This window comes from Motacilla alba, chromosome 21 (genome assembly GCF_015832195.1).
Source record: "Motacilla alba alba isolate MOTALB_02 chromosome 21, Motacilla_alba_V1.0_pri, whole genome shotgun sequence".
Classification (NCBI taxonomy): Eukaryota; Metazoa; Chordata; class Aves; order Passeriformes; family Motacillidae; genus Motacilla; species Motacilla alba.
This window is the reverse complement of record NC_052036.1, coordinates 1,015,508-1,037,391: the sequence shown is the minus strand read 5'-3', so window position 1 is coordinate 1,037,391 and position 21,884 is coordinate 1,015,508. Positions and strand designations below refer to the sequence as shown.

The window sequence follows — 21,884 nt, the reverse complement described above, 5'->3', positions numbered from 1 at the left end:
CAACGTGCTGCCTGATCACCCTTTACCAAAATGTGAGCACTGTGCAAACTGCTCTGCTGACTCAACATCACTCACCAGCTCCAGCTGCTGAGTGGGCTGAGCACTTGTGCCACCCCGTGCACTTAGGGATGAGCACGGGACCCAAAACCACCCCACCAGAAAGCACAGAAGCACTGGGAGCCTTCCTCTGCCCCCTGGGCTGACACATCCCCGGGCAGCAATCACACAGATGCTGCATTTGGGATTAGGGCAGCACTGAAACCTGCCCTGGGGCTTGCCAAGCGCTGGCCCTGGGCTGTCTGGGCATTTCCCCGGGCAGCTGCTCGGGCTCTGTGCACCAAACCCCACAAAGCAGCTGCTCCCGTCCCTCTGGCCCAGCCCAGGCAGCCTGGGAGCAGCACAGGGGCTGCAGGGCAGTAACTGCCCCGGCAGGAATCACAGGGAATTCATCCCTCAACAAGCCATGGAAGCCACACGGGAACAGCTGAGTGTGCCACACAAAGGAGAGGGAGAACAGCCCCCGTCCATTATTTGCTCAATGCAAGTTGAAAAACCCGAGGGGAAACATTAATTTCACTGCAATCACACCCTAAGACCTTTCTGTTGTTATTTGCTAACTCAGGATATGGCCATTTCAATAAGTTTACTACATGCACTCAGGGATAACTTTTTTTATCTCCACCCACTCTGCTATCAGACCTGCAAGGTCTTTTTTATCCTGAATTGTTTAGAGATCAAACACGAGCCAAAAATGTGTTTGCAGAGTAACTCAGTAAGGTCTCCCATTTCTGCTTTGGAGCAGAAAATGCAGATCCTGACAATGTGCCTTCGTACTCAAATGCTGATATTCCTGTTCAAGTGCTCAGGTTTCCAGTGATGAGGAAACGAGAACTTCCCACCAGGATTTCGGAGAAATCCAGCAGGCACAATGTAACCTTTCACTTCATCTAATAATCTCAAATGCAGAAGTTCATAATCATTATTTTCAACTGACCATTACCCCATATTCACCTGGTTCATTTCCCCACACCCCCTCCAGCATTTTAAATCTAGATCAAATTAAAGTTTCAACTTTTTTTACAGCCACAAAACCCTTCTCACGCTCCAGCCCCAGCCTGGGAGGAGGATATTGCTACTCCCACAAGTTACCTGCTGCACAGAGTTGTTTTGTCTGGACACCTGGAAACCCCTGTCAGAGCAAAAGGCACATATAGCACCACTCTGCACGTTAAGTACTTAAACCTCTTAGCCAGAATTAAAGAGTCAGGTTTTAAAGATAACGTGAAAGCAAGTCCACCAGAAACGCCACGAGACTGTAACAGGAAGGCGTCTAAGAATGCTGGGCAACTGAAACTATGGAGAAGAGCTCCTTTTTCTTATTCAAGCTAGACAGATAAATCTTTTAACAAGATTTGTTTGGTCATGTGTTACCAGTCTTAATAAACACAACAGGACCGTTCTTCTGGAAACTTTTAGTCCCATATTGCCAGATAAAAAGGCACTGTGTTCAGATTAAAGGAACCGTGTGCTGCCACTGCTAGAGCTCCTGCCACAGAGCTTTTCTAATTTTGATGTCAAGGAAGAATTTTAACTCAGTTTAGGTGCAAGGGATTAAAACCCAAAAAAAAAAAAAAAAAAACCAGAGAAAACAGCCCATAAAGGTTTCCCCATATATTTATAAGGTTTTAAGAACTGCTTTAAGAAAAGCTCTGAGATCATTTGTGAAAGATGATGCAAATTAGAATGGAAGCAGAGCTGAACTCCGGGAATCCAGGAGCTCAGACCCTCACACCCTGCAGCCCACCCTGGAAAAGCTCATTAGCTGCAGGGCAGGCACACACCTTTAACCTCCAGCTTTCAGGAGAGACTGGGAACATCTGTTATCAACTTTCTCCCACATTCCTCCCCTATCGCCTGCTCGCCATGGAAAATATGAGCTGCAGATATCCAGAGGGACCAAGTGCATGAAGAGCTCATGTGGGACATCCCTGAGAATATTCCCAAATCCCAGGGTCCATTCATCATCTGCCACTGCCAGCACTGACAACAGCACAGCCAACAGAGCAGACTGAGGGCAAACTCAGACACCAGCAGAGCAGGGCAGGAAAAAGAAAAGGGAAAAAAGTAAGAAAAAAGGGAAAGGGAGTACAGCAAGAGTTTTCCCCCACTATTCTTGGACAGTTTTCCACTGTTGGGGTGAGATTTTTATTAAAGACATTCACCCCAACTCTGAAAATCCAGATCCTGCTGGGTTTACCTACAGATTTTTCTATCCAACCACCACACACAGAGCCAAAACGCAGATCTCTCCCTGCCAGTAGTACACAGACACACACACAAAGCATCTTCCTGTAACACTAATGCCCCAGTGAGTGCAAATGCTCATTTTCCTGCTCTGTGCCAATCCTGCTGGTGCCCAGTGGGTGCTGAAGGGGTCCCACTGCCTATTCTGGAATGCTCAGGGGACAAGTCTGGGACCCTCCTGGGAAAAAAAGATTTGCTAAAGTCTTAAAAAGCCCTTAGGAGTCCCTCCAGTGATTTATGTGCCTCTTATCAGCTGTCTCCCTTATCTCCTTCCCTGGGTTTGGAGTTTTTAACACAAACACAGCCCTGGAGGGCTGTGGCCAGCACTGGTCACTGTGAGTTATACTTTTACAGCCCCCAGCCCCTGGAAGCCCTGTCAAAACATGAATTAAAGTGTGTTTGCTCCCTTTGTGCTCTGTGCCCACCGTCCCCAGGGCAGGGGGAAGAGGCAGCCCCGCTCCACAGCCCCTGCGAGCTGGGAGGTCACTGCCGCTGCAGGCACAGGGCTCCAGGTGTTTCCCATGACAGGCAGCGACCTCTCCTTCCCCCCTGCTATTTACCCAACCCGACCTGAGCAAAGCAAACAGGAGATCTCCCGTTTCTGAGCCAGGGCTCAGCTGCCCTGCACATCCCAGCCACGCTGCCACCCCGAGAGCATCACCCCGAGAGCCAGGGGCTGTGGGACGCTCCTGAGCAGGCTGACAGCTCGGACAAGATCCCAGGGCCTCTCTTCAACACAGCCCTGATGCTACACGGCTCAGAGGAACGGGGAAGAGCGGCAAAGCAGGATTTCACAGGGCACAAACACCCCTGCCCCGATGAGAGAAAAGCGCCAGGATATCGGTGTGCCTTCAGTCACCCTCTCAGGAGGGAACTGCCAGGGAAGCACAGGCAGTCCTGAGGATTTTTAAGGACCCCGGCCAGCAGAGTAACATTTCCCTTTGTGTTATTCTAATGGGCATAGGGAGGACAAGCAGAACAAGTTTCTATTTGTGAGAGGTCAGGAATTCAGTGAGGACTGGGAGTGAAATTCTACAGGAGTCAGCTTTGAGCACAGAGCAGACTGAAGGGCTGGCTGTGAGATTTGGAGTGAACGTATCAGCTCCTACTCCTCCAGAAATGGATGGGCAGCATCACACCATTAAAAACCAGAACTCTAAAAAGTGACCATATAATGCGGGATAACTCCCTCCTAAAATGCAGGATAACTCCCCTGTCAGGGGAGAACAGGCCCACGGGACCTGCAGAAGCTGCTGCTAAAACAAGAACAATTATCTGGGGAACCTGAAGTCATCTGGAGCCATGAAAACATCTGCATTATGAGGCTGCTTAACAACATGAAAAAAAAGAAAAAGTTGAACAAAAACTTGTTGTTCTACACGGCAATTTATTTTGAACAGATAGACAGACTTTGAGAAGCAATAAGGGTAAACCCTGAAAAAGCATGCATATGGGTTTCCTGACAGGCAAGTCTGTGGCAAAAAAAAAAAGAGAAGTCTGCAGTATTGTTACTAAAATAGGTGAAATAAAACCATTCCAGAGGGCTGTAAATTCAGATCTGGGAAATACCAACAAAGAAATCAAAGCATCAAGAGAAATCCCTGGCACACAATAACAGCCAAGCTAATGGCAACAGGAAAGAATCCTTGCATGGAACAGAGCCACGCGTCCCTCTCAGAACAGCCCTGGTTTTATGGGATGCCTGATTACTGAAGCCACCAGTACCTCACCCTCTGCTGCCTGCAGGTCACTTATTTTAAGACAGAAATGAATTCTGCACGATGCTGACCACATTTGTGTGTGTTTATAGAACCAGCCCATCGCTGCTTCGCAAGTGCAACTCATCTCCTACTCCCAACTAAATCCAGTTTCCATTCCTCATTTTATTTTGGTGCATCCATCTCTGGAGCATGTCTACAAATATCTACCAAACTGTCCCTCCCTGCATGTTTTTAGCTGAGCTTTTCTCCACTGGAGGTTTCATTTTTAAATGGCTGAACACTCAGCTGTCCCCTCACAATCCTTTCCTCCTCCAGAAAGCTTCAAACCATAGTTATTTAAATCACCCAAAAGAGAACTAGATCAGGTTATTTTTGGAAAACCCCTTTGAGCAGGAAAGGCAAAACCTCTGGTCTTCAGCCACACAAGCTGTTTTATTTAACTGCAGACACAGTTGTGCATCCGAGCTTCTCAAAAGGGAAGAGTAACTGCAGGGTGGGCTCCCACCAGAGCTGCCTGACCAGACATTCCCAGGGAAACATGCCTATAAATAAAGCAATTTCTCTCTAAAGAAAGCAGCATCCTGAGATTTGGAGACTATCTGTAAGACTAACTAAAGCTGTGCCACCTAAGTGCCCCATAAAACTCCCTACCAGTGAAAACAAAGAAATCTGCTCCCAGTGCAAGGGCAGAGGATGGTACAAGGTTGAGCAGGGTGAGCAAGAGATACTAAGAGGACATTTTTTCTTGTCCACTGTTTTAAAACACTTGATGCATGAGCATGCAGACAGATGACATTTCTGCCTGGAGAAGCACCTTTAATTTCAGCCATTGGTGTCGTTTCTGCGAGGAGCTTCTTTTGGTTAGTGACAGAGCAGAGCCAGAGCTGCTGCCCAGCCCAGGCCAGCCCAGAGCTGCTGTAATCGGGAGATGAAGTGTGCTCGTTCATGTGTGAAATGCAGGCCTGAGCCCCGTCTCACATTAGAGCCCGGCTGCAGCCTGTTCCTCATCAGCTCAGAGCATTAACAACCGAGATGGATTCAATTACACCTGCCTTCCTTTCTCGCAGCACAGAAAACGCATAAATACCGGTATTTAAAGCAGTAAAACCTCGCCGGGGCAAGGCTGACCCCTGATCTTTAATCTCCGGCTGCACGAGCAGCTTCTGCCACGAGGCAGCAGGAAAATGATTTGAAAAGCAAACAGACGCTATGCTGTGCAAGGAAGAGTAAGCACCAAGCTGCCAGACAAAGGTGTGCTGCTGAAAAAGAAGTCAGTCAGCAGCAGTCCTGCACAAGAGCTCCTTATCCCCCGGGCTCTGCTGAAGGGCTCCCAACACGTGTTAAAAGGTATTTGCAAAGAGGGTCTGTGTTTCATGGCATCATATGAGCTCCTGCATGACCTTAAGTGAGAGAAACCAAAGCTGTCAATGCCAGCCTTTGACTTCCAACATATTTTCACCCCAGAACTGCATCTCGGAGTCTCTCACACATCCCTCTGCCCGAGGGGAAGCTCCCAAAGAAGCCCCACGCTGCCCAGCTCCCCAGCCCCACCAACACGGGTTTCCCAGTGCCCCAGGGCCACCCAGTGGCTTCTCAGACAGACTTTCACAGCCTTTTTCCCTTCAGTCTGGCTCGCTTTTCTGGAAGTCAGAAAGGTTCCTTCTAAAAAAAGAGAACATGGTTTCAAAGACAACTGACAAATTCGCCTTCTTTGCAGCCACATCACTGCCCCTGGGCTACAACCAACTGAGTTCCTGAGTAGATTTTAAGCACTATTTTTTAATATTAAAGTATTAAGAGTATTTTTTAGAAGGACCAGCTGCCAGCTGTCACATATTGGGTGTTTCAACTCTATAAAATTATGTTCAAACAGCAACACTTCTGCTAGAGGAGTAACCCCACCAGTGCCCAGCTACCCACTGCTAACGAGCCCACTGAAAGGGGCTTCACCACTGGCCCCATCTTCCGTGAGGAGAAGAAAATATTAAGAAATGCTCCGAGTGATTAATCTGCTCCTAATCTACAGCGAGAGGAAATACTTTAACACTGCATGAAATAACTGCTGGCTGTGGTCACGCTTCAGACATTAATGTCATTTCTGCTGGCAGGGCTCTCAGCAGAGGCTCTGAGCTCCAGTGTGGCTCAGGCAGGAGCTGCTGGGGCTGGATCCCTGTATTTGGGGCTGATCTTGTAAGCTGCTGAGAACAAGGCTGCAGAGTAAGACCTTAAGCCACTAAGCACAGAATAACCAATGTAAATAAGCAGTAAACTACACATGAAATGGGCTGGCCTCGCTCACGCTGTGGCACCACCACACCTCATCACTCGCCACAGCAGAACCAGGACGTGGCAGAGGTCCTGTGGCAGCAGCTTGGGTTTGTGGCCTTGCACACACAAAATAAAACTGAAAAAAAAATGGAAAACCTTCCCAGCTCTCATAATGACACACTAATATTCCATGACATGCAAATGAAGATCACACGAGCCATGTCTCATACTGAAAACACCCTCCAAGTGGAGGCTATTTTCCTGAAATGAAGCAATACCAAACTCCTGACTCTATTTTCAAGGTGAGGCTTTAAGGTTAGACACCACTAACAGTCTGAAACAACATTAAATGTTTAATAAAGCAACCTGCAGTCTATAGTGGAGGAGACAGACTGAGCAGAGCACCATAAACTGTTCAGAGCAGCGTTTGATCCCTCTCTGACCAAGGAAAGCCTTTCAAGACCTTCTTTATTCCCACAACAACAATCTGGGGTTTCCATATCTCCTTGTTCTTCCAAATGAAAACCTGTGATCCCTCAGCAAGCAAAGACAGCAAAACAAATTACATGATTTATTAGGGATCTGATGCACTGAAGTTTTCCTTGTAAAAGCTCAGCTTTGAAGCCTGCAGCCTGTGAAGCTGCCATCTCCTCCTGCACGTGAGCAGGGAGCAGCTGAAGCAGCAGCAGCAGAGGGAAGTCCTGCCAAGCAGTGTTTTCTGAAACACTCACCTCACCAGGAGCTGACTTAGGAGCAGCTTTCAAAATACTACCCAGGAAAATTCACAAGGTGCCAGTTGCCCAAGCAACTGGGACCTAATTAAATGCAGCCAGCACTTGAGGGATTAGGCAGTTTTCTCCTGCCGTCCTCCAGCCTCTCCCCTGAGATAACACACACAGCCATGCTCAGATTTATTACTTGCTGACTGCTTCTCACATATGCTGATCTGGCCTTTGCATCAGAATGAACTTGGCTGGAAGTGACATTTCAAAACTGTTCTCAAAGTTATCTACTGTTTTTTATTCTAAACATGAAATAAGAAGCAATGTAGAGCATTTTAGTATCGAATGGTATGGATAAGACCAAGAAAAAAAGAAACTTTTAGAAGGGTATTTCTCAAGCTCTCGGCCCAACAGCCAAGTGAGAAGCTTTTTCATTGTTTCCCACTAGTGCTGTGTGCATTATTTCTTTGCCCACTGCTTCCCAGACAGGGATAACTCCACACTTGCTGCTCAGAGTTTAAAAAACCCCTCCCATAACAGTCTTTTTGGAGAGGGGACAAAAAAAACCCCACCAAACCAAAACCTCCATAAAAAAAAAAAAAAACACATCAAAGCAAAAACCCCAAACAAAGCAAAAACCACAGCAAGAGTTCTAAGAAAAAATCCCCATATAAATCTAGACAAAAAAATCCCCTGACACAACCACTATCTTCCTCACACGTTACCCTTCAAAACAAAAATAAACTGAAGTTGTCACGAGCACCGTTTAGGCTGGAAGAGGCAGGAAAATTTCAACCCTCTCTTAAAGATAACCACGAGGAAGTTTATATTATCTGTTTTACTCCTCATCTCTGCAGGGCTGCAGCACTTGTTGATGTGCTTTTATAAGAGCAGGTAGAACATCTGAACTTCCGAGGAAGGGCTGTCCCACGAGAGCCACAGCAGCTCCACATCCATCCCACTGAGGCTTCCACAGAGCAGGAAAAGCCCCCAGAATTTCATCACCCTGACACACAGCACTTCTAATTCATCCCCAGCACCTCTCTCCGCTTCAAGTGAGATGTGCACTGAACAATTTCCCTGTCAGGAACTCTGCACGCTCCTGAAATCCTAACCCACCGTGGAGTCCCCCACGAGGGAGCAGAACAAGGGTTATATTTTTGTATTTACCTTGGGCACCCCAGATGCCACAGCAAGCCCTGAGAAGAGAAGAGCCCAGCCAAAAGCACGGATTCAATCAAGTTTTGTGCCAGAACAGAACTTTATACAGCAGGGTTTGTTAAAAAAAGCCAAAGTCTAAAGTTCAGCGTGGGCATGTTCAGCTGCATTCCCATTTTTATTGCTGACTCCATGCCCCAAAAATCCACAGGAACTGCTTTTACCAACCCATGGAGGCTGCACATCTTCCTAGGCAAACACAGGTACAGAGGACACGCCTGACACACGAGGTCCCAACCCTCCCAAATCCCAGTGCAAGTCCCAACCCCCAGGTAAATCAGGCCTAGCTTGATTTAAAATCACACTATATTTATTTTTCACAATACTGTAGTCACAAACTACGGTAATTCAAACCACAGGTCTTACTTTTTGCACTAAAGACTGAAACTTAATTTTTATTTTAATCTGAAAAGCTTCACAGGAGCACTGGTCCCGTGCTGCCCGAGTTACAAACTGAGCATCGTGACTGGCTTTTCCAAAGCCCACCTTAGCTGATGCCAGGGCAGCACAGGAACACCAAGGGAGGAGGCTGTGAAAGCCCTGCAGCTCCTCCATCCCTTCAGCTGACCCCAGAAGAGCTGCAAAGGGAGCAGAGCAGCACAGACACACCAAGGGAGGAGGCTGTGAAAGCCCTGCAGCTGCCCCATCCCTTCAGCTGACCCCAGAAGAGCTGCAAAGGGAGCAGAGCAGCACAGACACACCAAGGGAGGAGGCTGTGAAAGCCCTGCAGCTCCTCCATCCCTTCAGCTGACCCCAGAAGAGCTGCAAAGGGAGCAGAGCAGCACAGACACACCAAGGGAGGAGGCTGTGAAAGCCCTGCAGCTCCTCCATCCCTTCAGCTGACCCCAGAAGAGCTGCAAAGGGAGCAGAGCAGCACAGACACACCAAGGGAGGAGGCTGTGAAAGCCCTGCAGCTCCTCCATCCCTTCAGCTGACCCCAGAAGAGCTGCAAAGGGAGCAGAGCCAAGGTGCAGCACCTCAGGACCTGCAAACCCCCACAAACAGCTGGCATGGCTTGGCTTTGAAATGCTGCTGAGCATTTCCAGCTGCAGGCCGAGCACGCTCTGAGTGTGCAAACCATGAGATCAGAGCAGCACAAAGGGGACAATGCCATTCCTGCCACAGACAGGCACCACAACTGCAAACAGCCTGCGCCCCATCTCCATACACACTCATAATCACTTTACTGCACCGGGAAAGGGCAATCGCTGCCCAACCTGATAACCCTGGGCTGCTCTTAACTCTTTAATACCAGTTTTAACTACAAGCCCGGGCTGGGGCTCCAGTTGGAAGCCAGTTCCAGCAGTCTGATATTCAGCACACAGGGAAAATCAGCTCTGTCTCACATCCTCTCACACATCAGCACACAAGACACCAAAGAACATCCAATTATTCAGCAGGAACTGCCATATATATATATAAAAAAAAATCCATTCCCAGCTCTAATCTCAAAGGAATAGCTTTATTACCAGGAAATGGAAATCTGATTTTTGGCTTCTTTGTTAGATTTCAATAGGAAAAGGAGCAAATACAGTGTGTTTTGACTGCTTGGAAGAATAAATTCTGTAGGGATCTGTTACTATGTCAAACTCAGGGAAAAAAAGTCCCCAGCCTTAAGTGCTTGAATTGTATTGACTCATATCATGGCTCAGTCATTCCCACACTGATCTCACTGCTCACTGGGGCACTGTGCTCATCAGGCACTGAGCAAAGCCAGGGAACTTCCCAACAGCAAAACCCACAGCTAACCGAGTTCCCAGGTTCAATTTGTGCCTGGCTTCAAAAACCTGCTGTGGGCAGGAACAGAAATGCAGAGAACTTCCCACAGGAAGGGCAGAACTGCAGATGCTGCTGGAACACTTACTGCCTATTAGCAAAAGTTCAGTTTTATTTCAAAAAAACAAGTAATTTTGATCTCTACAAATAAGCAAATTCACCAAGGAAACACTGCCAAAACCAAGGCATTTTTTCCTTGCTAGTCTCAAGAAAATTCAAATCAGCATTTAAAACAAAACGTATTTCATGTACAAAATTGGTGTTACAGACGCAGCAATTATCTACACCAAAATTGGTTGCTTTCAGTAAAAGGTTTACCTAATCACAGCTTTTTACAGTCAGCTCATTTTTTAAAAAAGGGAAAAATAAGAAATGAAAAACCTGCAAGTATCTAAACTTTTAGGTCCCAGTACTAACACATTCCAGATTTGTTATTTCACACTGTATTGTCATCTTATGAAAATGAAAGTGATATCCATTCACAGAAGACTAATTAAACCAAGTTTCCTTTCAAAATTTGCCATTCCTTCCCCAGAGAAGAGCACAGCCACATCGTTAATGCTGAATTTACAGCCTCCCCTTCTTCTGTACTTCTGCTAACATTAGAAAATGCCTGAATTCCAAATGCACCAATTACACAGAAAAACATTGTGAGAGAATCTACACATCACAATCAAACACTATCTATTCCACTGGTAAAACATTTATCCAATTACCAAGCCCTTTTCTTGGATAAACTTGACACAAATGTTTCCTAGGGAAGGCCAGCTTGTTTTAATCATTTACATTTTTCAACACTATTTGTTCTCACTTCGTATCCAAAGGTCAGAACTCAAACCACTACCCCAGGCAAACTCTGGAATAAATACTATTTTTGTCCACTTTTCTGGAAAGAGTTTCACTTCTGCTAAGAAAGCTCAAGTGTGATAAACCAGATTTCCCTCTGATTCATTTCAAGGTGCCTGACATTATTTTTCATGCAGATGTTCTGATAGCAGCATTTCACGGGTCCTCTTTATTTATCTGGGAGTCTTACACCATTAAAGGCTTTTCCAGCCTGTAGGAACAGAAATTTGTCCTGTGTTCTGAAATACTGGAGGAGCAGCCAAACAAGGAGCAAGGCCAAGCAAGGTCCAGGTGACACGAGTTTGGATTATCCAGCTCTGCTGACACAGCCCTGCCCCCCAGTGCCCCTCCTGACACGCTTTTACACACATTAATGAAGATTTGCACATTAATCTGCTGTTGGGGGCTGCTGATTACTGCGGGTAAGGCTCCCCACGGTCTGGATCCACCCCAGCAGAGCATCAGGGTGCCTGCTGGTCAGGACCACAGCGGTCCAGAAACCATTTCTCATTTTATTTACCTTTAAAACACAAAACAGAACTACTCAGTGCTCCCATGTGTCATTTACTGAGTCTGGCACTTTAAGGTTCAAGTGAAAATAAAAGTTTCTTTAAAGCAGGAATGGGCATCTTGGCCAGAACATTACAGCTCACAAAAACCAACAGAAGTGATGAGCAGCCTGCTGACCCTGTCCCAAGGCGTGAGCCTCCCCCAGGAGTCACTGCCTGCAGCACCACAGGCTGCAGGATCCCTGCTGCCAGCGCCCAGAATCTCAAATGCTGCTGCTCCTGGCCCGTCCCATGAGCTGAGCTCTCACTTTGGACACAACACCCAACCCTAACTCTGTCAGAGCCCAGCCTAATGCTCCTTCAGCCTTCATCTGAAAACCACTGGGCCAAGGCAGCACTGCACAGCCTCAACATCCTGCACCTATTTCTGCACCTTCACAGCTGCTTTTTTCACCAGCCACTGGCTCTCAGAAATATCCTGTCAGCCACATACATCAACAAGTTACAAATGCTGCTCTGCACTGTTTTAAAACAGCGTGTGCCTTTCAATCCAACACACACCATAGCAGCAGAGCCCCCCAACATCTCCTGAAGCCCCAGAACAATTAACAATGAACAATTAACATGTGCACACTGGCCTGACACTCAGAGCCAGCTCTATAAAGCTGTAGAGCCAGTAAAGAGTAAGAAATGTAGAGGTTACTTCTGCCTGCTCTGAAGCAGAACAATAGGCAGCATAAACCCCCTCCACCCCACAGACAAGGTTTAGGATTAGGTCAGTGATAAACAGCTTATTTCCTTCCCCACACACAAAAATCAAACCCAGGCTCTCTGGCAGGGAGCTGTTAACCACTGATGAGGAGACAAAGCCCCATCTCTGTCACCTTCACACAAACAAAAGTCAGCAGAAGAGGTCTGAGAGGCACATCAAGGGATTCTCTACAACCTGTAGTAAAACTGCAAAGACAGGCGATGCGTTCTGACAGAACAGCTGTACGCATCATTATGTTAATTAAAATTAAAGTCTCATCTACTTAGCATATAAGCAATTCACTGAACCTTGGTGACAAAAGGAAGGAGCCATTTCCTCAAAGGGACACAATCACACACAACTGAACAAGTTGCCTGCTTACACTGAAGGCCACAGCAGAAAGGAGATAGAGAAGTATTCAAGAAGCAGCCCTGGCTATTTTAAGCAAAACAAAGCACTATCAACTCTAAAACACACACAAAGGAAGTGGTCGGATAGATTACGTCAGCCCTCGCCTCAATTCATAAATCCTAACCACAAAACAAGACAAATTCTGAGCTGCCTCTCTCTGGAATCCTGTTTGAAGCCAATGCACGCAGTTGGGTCTTAAAATACGCTCTCGAACAACACTCGCTGATGCATCACTTTCAAACAGCAACCGGGGGGTGAAAAAAATTGTGTAATCCAAGTGAATTCTATCGCGCTGCCAGATCAAATAACATTTCGAGAAGTGCCTGCCAAGCACCCAGCCTGCCAGAGCACAATGAGCACTCGAGTGCTGGGGACCGAAAACCACCTTTCACTGCTCCCAGAGATCTTTATAAAGCAGTTTAAACACCACCAAATTACAGCGTTGGAAAAAAACAAATAGAAGCTTTGAAATGCTGCTCCCGCACCGCTCTCAGCCTGCTGCCTGGCATCTCAGACTGCTGGTAGCCACTGGGCACAGGGATTCAGAACTGCCTGCAAGAACAAAAACTGCGGGCTCGGTGCCCTGGGGTTCCTCTGCCTGGAATCACTGCCGGCAGATGAAGGAAGGGCTCTGCACCGGAGCAGGGCTGTCCGTGGGGCTGGAACCCCCCGGGCTCGGTGCCCTGGGGTTCCTCTGTCTGGAATCACTGCCGGCAGATGAAGGAAGGGCTCTGCACCGGAGCAGGGCTGTCCGTGGGGCTGGAACCCCCCGGGCTCGGTGCCCTGGGGTTCCTGTCTGGAATCACTGCCGGCAGATGAAGGAAGGGCTCTGCACCGGAGCAGGGCTGTCCGTGGGGCTGGAACCCCCGACCCGGGCTGCCAGAAGAAACAGATCCGTGGAGCATCTCCAGCCGCGCTTCCCTGCGCTGCTGTTCGCCACTTTCTTCTACTTCGTGCCCAACAGTAACGTCAAGTTTAAATCAACAAGGAAAGGCATTCGGTGGCCTTGTCAAGCCGTTCCCACTCCCCGGCAATTAAAGCAGCCCCATATGGCTGCCAGGAGCCAGGCAGCCACACACTGCCCCACGCAGGGCAAAGCCACATGCACTCAGAGCAGCTCAAACCCAGCTGCAAAACAAAGCAGAGCTGGTTTCTTCCTCAGGAAACAAAGTGGCCGAGCAGGTCCCCTGTCACTATCTTAAATCACCGTTAAACAGCGTTTAAAGAGTTACACCACACACTGTCCCAATTAGCGCTTCAAAGGCATTCCATTGTACCAAGAGTAATGAAAAAGTACTTTCTTCCAGGATAAAGAAAATGCAATCCTTATCTCCTCGTCCCATTTGCTTGTAAAAAACAGAATTAAACACAGCGGTCCGGTTACCCCAACTGTTTATATTTAGAACAGGGAGGTAAAGCATTTGTTATGGAAAAAGAAAAAACAAACCAAAACAAAACAAAACAAACCACACCACCAACCCTGCAGCCTTTAGAGCGCTCTGAACTCCCCAGGCCAATAGCAACCCACCCACGCCTCACCTACCAAGTCGATCCAACTTTTTCTGAAAAGAAAAAAAAAAAAAAAAAAAGAGAGAAAAAAACCAAAAAACTGGAGCAACCCAAAGCGGAAAAGAGAATTAAGCCAAGCCTTTCCTCCATCCAGGCAGTTATCGTTAGCCAGGTAACAATTAATCAACTTGCAGAGAGCAGCCTTAATTCTCCTGCTGGGAATACAACTTGTGAGGCAGCGAGTCACGCAGTCCATCGGCTCGGGGGCTCGGGGGGTCGGGGGGCACTCACCGCGGCTCCGGCCGAGCCCGAGCCCGAGCCCGGCCCCGCTCCGGCGGCGGAGCCCGGCGGGAGGAGCGGCGGCAGGAGGAGCAGGAGCAGCAGGAGGAGGAGGAGGAGGAGGGCTCCGGGAAGGGCAGGCACGGAGGAAGCGGGGCCGGCAGGCGCGGCTGCTGAACAAAAGGAGGCCCCTCCGCCGCCGAGCAGCTGCGGCCGGAGCCGAGCGGAGCGTCCCGGGCCCGCCGCCCCCCGGCCGGCCCCACGCACCGGCCCCGGCCCCGGCCCCGGCCCGGCGGCTGCTGCGGGCTCGGCACCGGCTCTCGGCCGGCCCCGCTCCGCCTCCCGCCGGAACCGGGAGCGCCGTGATTGATGGGCGGCAGCGCTGGAACTGCGAGCTCGGCGAGAGCGCGGGGCGAGAGCATCCCCCGGGCCGGGCCGGGCAGAACAGAACCGGGCAGGGCAGAACCGGGCAGAACCGGGCAGGACCGGGCAGGGCAGCCCGCGGCTCGGGGTGCGCAAATGCACAAATGCACATCAGGCACGGCGAGGGAGCCATCCTGGCCAGACACTTTGCATAGGGATCTGCCTGCGCTGCCTTCAATTAGTGAGCCATTTTGTTCAAAATCTTTCCTAGGACGCTTTCCTTCCCCTCGTTAGGAGCTGAAATTCATCTGCTTTTAACTGGATTTCTTATAAAGAATGAATGTTTATCTGACTGTGCATCTCCACGCAAAGCCGTAACTCATCTCCCAATGTCTTGTGTTGTTCCTCTACACCACAACCATGACCTTTCAGTTGTTAGTACCGCCTTAATTTTAGAGCAAAGCCCTGCTATTTCCCTTGCAGAATAACATGCAAAACAAGTCATCTGTGTAATCCATTACCTTGGGGCAACATACACTTTATCCCTGCCGAGCAAATCCATTTCCTAGTCATACAGTAATATTTTACCTATAAAATAAATATGGGAGTACGCCACCTCCGAGCTAGTTTGACAAAGCCAAGTTAAAAAAAAAAAAAAAACAGGAAAAAATGATAATCATTAAGGTTCACAGACCCGGTTAATTAGAGCAACACCCTCAAGTACTGCCTGCCAACTTCATCTTTCCAGAGGCTGCTAATTATTTGTAGTTATGTGTCTTCCCGCTATTTATCCATGCCCATTTCTACCATTTTCATCCTAGAGCCCAGGAGTCCTTCAGCAGAGAGAGATCTAAGTTTGAAATTTATCGTGTACTTTCTAGAAATAGCTCCCTAAAAGCTGACGAATTGCAGCGAGCCGTGATCAATACAAAGAGGGGTGGTGCAGCGCGAGCTGCACTCCTGCAATATTCATGGCACGGCAGCTCCTGAACTGGAGCCTGCCTTGGCCAGAGCCGGTGCAAAACACGCTTTGTGACCAAGCAGAGACAGCCCCAAAGCTGCCAGAGCTGGAACTCAATCCTCCTGTGTGGTCAGCACAAAGCCACCACGTGCCTTCAGCCTCGCTCCTCAATCTCCTCATCAAACCTGGCCCAACAGCTGGCAGGTGTAGAAGGGAACTCACTGCTCCAGAGTGCATTTAAATCAGCTTGGCTCCTAATGACTTCCACAAGAGCTTTCCAGCAGGAAGTTAATTCAGGGCAGGTTTCATCACTTGAAAAATACCCTGTTTGATGGTTGTTGTTCAAAAATACCTTATCCCTCTAGGGCAGGTGACTCAGGCAGCTCGGATCACAAATCCCTAAAGTCAGTATATACTGGGAAAAGGCACTCAGATAATAATAATAATAATTTTAAAACGCGTGGATTTCTTTGTATCCCGTTAGGATGAAAGTTGTCCAAACAGTGCAGAGCGCAGCATCTGGCAGTCTGAGCACAGCCACAGAACTGGAGACTATTCTTGAATCTCAGACACGGTCTTGCAAATGCAACACAAACCAACTTCCGAATTCAGCAGTGTGGGAGATGGCAGAGAAATCATCTCAAGTCCCATCTGTTTGTATACAGCATTCTGGAGATCCTTGAGTGAGCAGAACAGCCACAGCACTCAATCACCGACATCAGAGACAACTCAACTTTCACTAATTGGTTTTCCTAGGAGATATGGAGATCTGCCCCCATTTCAGAGACTAAAATAAAAAACATGCACAGAGTACAGCCTCGAGCTCCATTTTGCAATAGGGACTTTTTATCTTGTCTTTCGAAAATGGGCTATAAAAGATCTTTTCCTGGCCATGAAATACACCTTTGCTAGCCACAGCATTATAAACTTACACCAGCACTTGTTTTTGTATCCCTTCTGAAAGATGGATATCTGAAAAAGGGGGGGAAATGTGAGTTACACATTCACAAAGCCCATCAAGACCAGGCAAAATCTACTTCCACACAGGTCAGGAAAACAGAGTGGAAAGAGGAGACCTTGAGTGGAGACTGCCTGGATGGGCAGGGGTGGAACCGCTGCCCAGAGACCTCTCAGTGCACTCCGTGGTGTTTGGTCCAGCGTGCATCAGCCCTCTGGTGCCGCACAATGAAACAAAGCTCGGCTCCACCGCCTGCAAAATCCATCCCAGCTTTCTTGGCAGGCTCCATTTATCAAAACAAGCCTGTCATGTCGAGTACCATTAACAGATAATGAACTGAGACAAGGGATGCAGTTACAAGCAAAGCACTCCGCATGCTACAGGCCTGAGCACACAGCCAAGGGAGCTGATATTTACTATAAACATCATAATTAAATAGAACACCTAGCTGAAGAAACATTAAGGTCGTGACAATAAACAACAGAAGCTGGAAATCTGAAGAAATAAGGCTTTGACTCGCTGTCAGTAACTCCTGACACCACTCAAAGGCGTGTGCGCATCCAGCCCTGCACACCTTCTCTTGTGGCAGCTAAAATCTGGGAAGCACCTGTTAACTCACAGCTTTGGCTTTCAGCGCTTCCCCGAATGCTGTAACACTTTGTATCCTGTACCCACGCACTTCAGCTCATGAAAGATTGAGCGCTGAGAAGTGACAGACAGTGTATCTTCAAAGGGCTGGAAAATGTGCTGCTTTCGAGACACACGACTCATAACAAACGCGAATAATTCATAACTTCGCACCAGCCCGACCCGATTGGAAGAATATTAAACACAGACACACAAATTGGAGGAATATTAAATAAAGATGTAATCCCTCCAAGACACAAGACCTATCAATCAGCAGCATTCCCCACTTCTGACAGAATGAGCCGTGGAGCACACAAACATTCCACCCCTGGAAAAACCAATCCAAAGGAGCAATGCCGGCTCTCCCAGGTATGGGAACACCTGGAACACAAACTAGCCTAAACAGCCTTAATGAGATTATACACATTAAACGGGTCCATTAAGTTGTTACTTTCAAAAGACGCTGATGACAAAGAGGTGCCACAATCACTGGGAAGCAGCTCCCCCTGACTCGGGGCTCACCCACAGCCAGGTTCAAAGCAGGCTGGAGAACAGCGGTGCCTGGCACGGACTGCACACAAAGAAGCCTTCAACTCCTCCTGAGAACACATGGAGACACGAACACAAGTGTTTCCTAAAAGCCAGTCCAGCACAACTTCCCCGCTTAGGCGAGCAGGGAGTCAGCACTAACCCCCGCTAAGCTGGACCTATTTTTAAAAGGGGACTTAACACTGCCTTCAGAGCTCCACTAAATCCAGCTCTCCCCTCGGATCTGGCCTTGGGCAGGGGGAAGAGGAAGGCAGTGGGTTCACGGAGAGCAAACTAACAGATTAATGCTGTCCCAACAGCGTTTTCCTTGTGTGTCACCAGTTGCAGTGCTCGCCACAAGTTTCCCAGTCTCTGTCAGTGGTGTAACCCCAGCCAAAAGCCCCACGGTGCCTCCAGTAAAACAAAACCCTGACACAGAGGCAGCTTACACTGAAAGTGAGCTGGAGAATTCCAGGGGTCACCTGGAGATCTCTCAGCAGGGGAGAGGAATCGCTGGCTGGGCTGCCAGCAGGAAAGGTCACCTCCCTCTGCTCCCAGCAGCGCTGAGTCTGTAACCCATTTCTGATTGTTTGCACTTGGCCATCAAAGCACCCCGGCTCTATCTAAACACAAAACCTTTGGTCAGGTGAGAGGTGAGGCTCTGTTCCTGTGTAAATAATGCTGTTTTCTTGGCACAAACAGCGAGAGGAACCGATCCCCAGCTCCTGACAAGACAGTTCCTGCTGTCTGCGCACACAGCGCTCCAAATCCGCTCGCAGCAGGAGTCGTGCCTGCACTTGCAGATCTGTGACACCCACAGGAAACCTGCTCTGAGCTGTGGCAGCCGCAGCACCACGCCAGCCCCTGCTCCACAGTCACACCGGGCTGCTTCTCCCCGCTGCTGAACGCAGCCTGCAGGAGGAGAGCCAGGGCACTGCCCCAGCATAGCCCAAAGGCCACTTGGGGCTGCAGCCCCAGCCCAGGGAGGCTGTAAGTGCTGTAAACTCTGCTGTAAACTCTGCTCACAGCTGAACAGCCACGGCCACTTCCACTGCACCACACTGACACGCACAGCACTTCTGACAAGCCAGCGTGCCGAGGGTTATTGTCATTTACAGCGTGACTGCTGGCATTGGCACGAGCCATTCCTTGCCTCCCTCAATCCCCAGAAGGAACCCGCACCCTTTACAGACCAAGGACCTTCACAGGCTTGGCTTTTTTTGCTGGGTTAGATTTTGTTTAGCTGGGGTGAGGTTTCCCCTGTTAAACCAGATTACCAGCACAATCACACATGGCTCCCTCCCTGTACTCACCTGCTGCTCGGGATGTTCCAGGGGACCTCTGGCCAAGCTCTAATCCTCCCAGGTCCTGTTAAACTCCAGCACCACACCAGCACTCTGGGGGGTCAGAGAGCCCTCCCGAGCACAGAACAGTCTGAGGACCTTCAGCCTCTTCTTAACGACCCCTGGGCCCCAGAGCTGCAGGCAAAGCCCTCCTGTAACTGCCACCAGCAACTGCCACCAACTGCCCCGGTGCCAGCCCTGCGGGGTCACCCCCCTGCCAAGGGCCAGCTGAGCACACAGGCACGGATCTCAAGCAAAGCACAAACACGAAGCAGAGCCTGCCACAGAATGAGCCCAGCTCCTTGCCAACACCTGTGCTCCCTGCTGCTCCTCGGCACAACTGCTGCGCAGGGAAAAGCTGCCTGGGACTGCCCCTGAGCCTCGGAGCTGTGACACGGCCCAAAAGCGCCCCTGGCACAGGCAGAGCATCCCTGAGATGGGGACAGCACCCAAGGGGGGCTCCCTGAGTGCCTGGGAGCAGTCCCTGGGCTGGCTGTGCACAGCATCCTGGCTGCACGCTGCCCTTCTGGGCCAGCAGGCAGGGACAGCACCAGCAGCTCCCCCGGGAGCGGGGAACACCACGGCAACTGCCACACTAACAGGGACAAAAGCAGGGCTTTACAGGAAGGCCTGGCTTAGGAAGTGTTGGGGAAAACAAACAAACCAAACATACCAGAAAAACCCCGAACAAACAACCACAGCCTGACAAGAAAGAGCCCGGCCCTGTCAGAGTTCACTCCCAGGTGTCCATACAATGAAAAGAGTGCTCCCAGCAGTGCCAGCCCAGCCCCTGCTGCCTGCTCTGCCCCCTGAACACCCAGCTCTGCCAGGACAGCAATCCCAAACCCTCCTGAACACCCAACTCTGCCAGGACAGCAATCCCAAACCCTCCTGAACACCCAGCTCTGCCAGGACAGAAACCCCAGACCCTCCTGAACACCCAGCTCTGCCAGGACAGCAATCCCAAACCCTCCTGAACACCCAACTCTGCCAGGACAGCAATCCCAGACCCTCCTGAACACCCAGCTCTGCCAGGACAGCAATCCCAAACCCTCCTGAACACCCAGCTCTGCCAGGACAGCAATCCCAGACCCTCCTGAACACCCAGCTCTGCCAGGACAGCAATCCCAAACCCTCCTGAACACCCAGCTCTGCCAGGACAGCAATCCCAAACCCTCCTGAACACCCAACTCTGCCAGGACAGGAATCCCAGACCCCAAATCCTGCTGACTCCCTGATCCCAGACTCCCCTGAACACCCAACTCTGCCAGGACAGAAACCCCAGACCCCAAACCCTCCTGAACCCAGACCCCCCTGAACACCCAGCTGTGCCAGGACAGGAACCCCTGATTCCAGCCCCCTTGGCCAAGCAGAAGCAAACCTGAGGCAGAGAAGGGGACACAGCAGGGTTCAAACCCAGCTCTAGAGGAATGATCTCAGATAGCTGCACCTCCAAGAGAACAAAATTCAGCCAGAAGTACAGGATGCTTTTTCTGGGAAGACAGAAGGAGGAAAAAAACCTTTTTTTTTTTTTTTTTTTTTTTGTTCTGGTACTTCTCATCTGGTTTGTTTCCTCTTCTCTGTAGGGACCAACACTTAAATTCAAAAGTGTTTCTGTAAAAAATCCCTGCCCTGGGAAACTCCAGATTACAGAATGGTAAACTGTAAGCCAAGAATATTAAAACAAAATGCAGCGTGTCTGCCAGATTTTGTGGTACTTACGGCAAGACACCAACCTGTTCAGCAGCTTCTTGAATTTAACACAAAGGAATGCTCACAACTCACTTTAGAACGTATTATCTTACACAGAACAAAACAAAAATCCAAATATTTGTCAAAAAAAGTAATTTAAAAGGAAAAATTTACATACTTGAAAACGTAACAAAGGGATTAAAACAAACAAGAAGCTCTTTGTTCTCAGATGAACATAAAAAAGCAAACAAAATCCAATTCTCAATAGTTAAATGTGTGTGGGAGGGGTGAAGCCAAAGCAGGGAAGGAAGAACTAAGCACATGCATCTTTTTCAGCTCTATCAAAGCAGCTGTAAAACAATGGGAGCTTGCCTGTTCTTCCCTCCAGTTCAAACTAAAAGTAACTCTGGGAATGGAAAACTTGATACCTCCATCAAGAGCCTGTGGAATGTTTAAACTATTATAGCACAAAGCACGCTCGTACTCACGCTGAAGGAAATGACTCCCAAATGCTTCCTCTGCAATCCTCCTTCCAGAGCCAGACAGATCCTTTACCAAGGGATTTTCTCCACGCAGAAATGGAACTAACAGAGATGTAACATTTGCAATGGATTTACAGCCTTTTATTGAGATCACAGAGATGGGAACTGAGGCTGCAGCTCAGCTTTTGGAGCAGTAATCACTCACACATTCAAAGGCCTCTGAAAACTCTAAAGATTTCTTTTTTTTTTTTTTTCACAAGTGACAACAACCACAGGATGTGACCGTACCTAGAATAACCTCTCCCTCCAGACAGGGAGATAAGCTCTAAAAACAGGAAGTTTCTAGTGTAATCTTGAAAAAATATCAACAGCCTGCAACCACTCGGGTCCCGTTCAGTTACAGGAGGAAGGAACTCCTCACTTCCCAGAGCGAAGCACAAGGGACTCTGGAGGGAACTAATCCAGGCTCGGCTCCTCCTCACCTCCCCAGAACCCCCAGATCATGGAATCTGCTGAGGATTCTCAGTTTATCCTCTTCTCTTCCCTCCACAGCTTCCAAGAGTAAGCAAGCAAGCCAGCCTCACTCCCACGGGAAGCGTTATTATTTTAGCACTTT

The 21,884-nt window shown here is 48.9% G+C and overlaps 1 protein-coding gene across 1 annotated transcript in view; it reads right to left on the bottom strand.

Moving 5' to 3' along the window:
- Nucleotides 1-14,620, bottom strand: part of RERE (arginine-glutamic acid dipeptide repeats) — a 128,184-nt gene extending 113,564 nt beyond the window's left edge. The window contains 1 exon segment of the mRNA XM_038159560.1: nucleotides 14,327-14,620. The gene's annotated coding sequence lies outside the window, so the exon portion shown is untranslated.
- Between the last annotated feature and the right edge of the window lie 7,264 nt (nucleotides 14,621-21,884).